Source organism: Merops nubicus, unplaced genomic scaffold (assembly GCF_000691845.1).
Source record: "Merops nubicus isolate BGI_N331 unplaced genomic scaffold, ASM69184v1 scaffold9335, whole genome shotgun sequence".
Taxonomy (NCBI): Eukaryota; Metazoa; Chordata; class Aves; order Coraciiformes; family Meropidae; genus Merops; species Merops nubicus.
In genome coordinates, this window is record NW_008611584.1 from 24,669 (window position 1) to 27,748 (window position 3,080).

Genomic DNA, 3,080 nt, shown 5'->3' on the forward strand with positions numbered 1-3,080 from the left:
CGTCTGCCAGGAGGGGAGCACCCAAGAAGCTAAACCCAAGATCATGGACTTTGCATCCTGGCTGTGTCTTTTTTTTTTTCTTTCTTTCTTTTTCTTTTTTTTTTGCCTTTTCTTTTTTCCTCATGACAACTGGAGAGACTGAACCACAACAAGGAATTCACTGGTGTGTCTGCTCGGAGGCTTTCAGAGCTGAGCTCCACACGAAGGGCCACCTTGAGCCATGCCCTGATGAGAGAAGCATTTTTGTAGCCCTGTTTTTCTTGCTGCTGCTGCCCTTGGTGCAAGCCTTGGTGGCTTGGATGGATTCCCACCTACCTGTGTCTGTCTGCCAGGTCCCTCCAAGTCCAGTTACCTCCTCGGGCTCCCAGCAGAGGGTGTGAAAGGTGCTTCTTTCTTCTGCTTTGGATTGACTTGGGTACTTCTAGCACTGCCAGTGCTCTTTGAAGACATTGGAACTGACTTTTCAATTGTATTATACGACTGTGCTGCAGTTAATTGGAGGACTGAACATTTCCTGTAGGGTGAACCGAACAAAACCCCCTGATGTTCTCCTCTGGAGGAGAAGGAAAACTCTTGAGAGACACTTTTAGATGCGATTGTTGACTTTCAAAATCCAACTTCTTTTGGGTTTGGGTTTTTCTCCCCCCCCCCCCCCCAAGGGATGCTTTTTTCCTGCTCAGTTTTATCCTCATTACCATTGAATGCATTGGATTGAATGGGACACTTCTCAGCATGCCACTTCTACAGGAAGACATAATTCCAGTGCCTTTTATGGTGGAGCAAGAATGAACTAGTGACACACATTTCAGCCCTATTTTACGTGCTCCTCAAGCCCTTTTTTAGTCATTTCTGTATTTAAAACGTATCCTCTTTTATTTAATAGAGCTTTTTATGGTTGCACATCAGAAAAAAACAAACAAAACAACAAAAAAAACAAACCAAACCTGCACTGTCTGGACTTCAACGGTGTCTTGGTGGCTGCGAGCTCAGCACCAAATCCAGCAAGGAGCACCAGTTTGTGTCCAAGTTTGTGCAAGTGGGTTCCAGACCCTCTCCCCTAAAGCCATTCTTTCCTAGGGTCGTCAGTTGGGATCTCTTTGGCAGGCAGAGGGAATGATCTAGTTAAACCAAGGTCACTGCTAAGTCAGTCAACTCAATTCCAGAGACTAATCTTGCTCTCTCTCCTCGAGGATTTCTGCACTAGGATCAGGTGCCTGTCGCAGCTGCAGCCACGGGGACCATCCACAACTGGGGTGTGTTTTGTCTTTTTAATGCTTTTTTTCTTTAAAACTTTTAGACCTAAATACTTCTCCAGAGCCACACCCTTTCAGGCTGTGCATAGCTTAAGGGCAGGCTGTGATTCCAGCTGAGCTTCATGGGGTTTATGGTTATTTTTTTAATGTTTTGGAGGTTTTTTCGGGCTCTTCCCCCAGCCTGCCTCTTCTCAGGCCCCCACATTGTGCAGCAGTAGCACTGATCCACACGGACTTGACTGATATTCCAAGGAAAAGCTCTTAGCCTTCCCCCAGGAGCTTTGGGGGAGGATGCTGACACCAAGCATACCAGCAAAACTCTTTCATTTTCCCCATTTTTGGTCAGTTCCAAGACGCGCTATTTCCAATTTTATCCGACACCCAATTTTCCCAAGATCAACGACTTGTTTGTACTTTTTAACACCCCCACAAAAACAAAAAAAGCAGCTCAGCTTCCCAGTTTGTTTACAGAAAATACCTAGGTGGTAGCAAAAGAGCCAAAGACAGAAGTCCCGTTGTGGAAACTCAGCACAGCAGCGAACGGATGGACTCTGAGCAGTGGATGTCGCCTGGTTCCCCTTGTGAAGGCCTAATCCTGAGAGGTACTTTGCACCTTCAAGCCCAGCAGGACAGGGGCTCTCAGCGAGTGACTCGAGGTACTGGTTCTACTCCCTCTCTTTGCTTTCACTTGAATGCTGCTGCTGGGAAGCACCCGTGTGCGTGGCCAGAGCAGAACGCCCTCCTTCTAGGAATTTAGCGAAGCCTCTTGCCTCAGGGAAACGTTTATTTGGTGGAAAAATCTGTGGGATTTTTGGGTTTTTTTTCTTGTTTTTTTTTTTTTTCTTTACATGCTTGAGTGAGTGAGTGGTGTGGAGCAGAGTGGCAGCAAGGCAGAACCACGCTGGGGGGCTGACCTCTCAGCCTCTGGCATTTTTTGGCAGCGTGGGGAGGCGAGGCTCCCACGGCACACACTTCCCAAGGCACTTCTTTTGGTTTTTTTTGGGTGGGAGAGCTGTGGTTTTACTCTTTAATTTTTTATTTTTCACTTTTTTTTTGGCGTGTGTTGGGACTGTCTCGCTGAAGATGGTGGGGGTGGTATGAAAACTGTTAATCTTGTACAGAACAACTGAATAAATTGTTTCAAAGTTTCCAAAATGCTGCTTTTTTTTTTATTTTGCCATCTCTTTTCTCTCTAGTTTTGTGACTTTTTGTTGCCAAGAATTTGTGTTTCAGCTCGGGTGCTCATCTCTCAATCAGTGAGTAAGGAATTACTGACTGTTTTAACTAAAGTCTCTTCCACAGCAAGTAAATGACAGCTCTGTATCTAATCGTGGGGGCAGGATTGTGTATTCTCATTCCATCAGCTCCTGCTGATGCTTGAAGTTGACATCTGCTGGAAAGAACGTGTGGGGTTCAGGCCCTGGAGCAATGGTGTGAGCCTTTAATGCATCAAGAAGTGAATTAGAGGAGGAGGAGGGACATGAAGATAACCAGAAGGCTGGAACCCCTCTGCCATGAGTGCCGCCTGAGAGGTGGGGTTGTTCAACCTGAAGAAAAGGCTCTAGGGTGACCTTCTGGTGGTCTTGTACCTTGTGGTGTCTGAAGGGGGCCTGCAAGAAATCTGGGGAGGGACTTTTTACAAGGGCTTGTAGTGCTAGGATGAGGGGTTGTGGCTTCAAACTGGAAGAGAGGATGTTTAGATTAGAAATTAGGAAGAAGTTCTTCACTGTGAGGGTGGTGAGACCCTGGCCCAGGTTGCCCAGGGAAGCTGTGGATGCTCCATCCCTGGAGGTGTTCAAGCCCAGGTTGGATGGGGGTGTGAGGAAC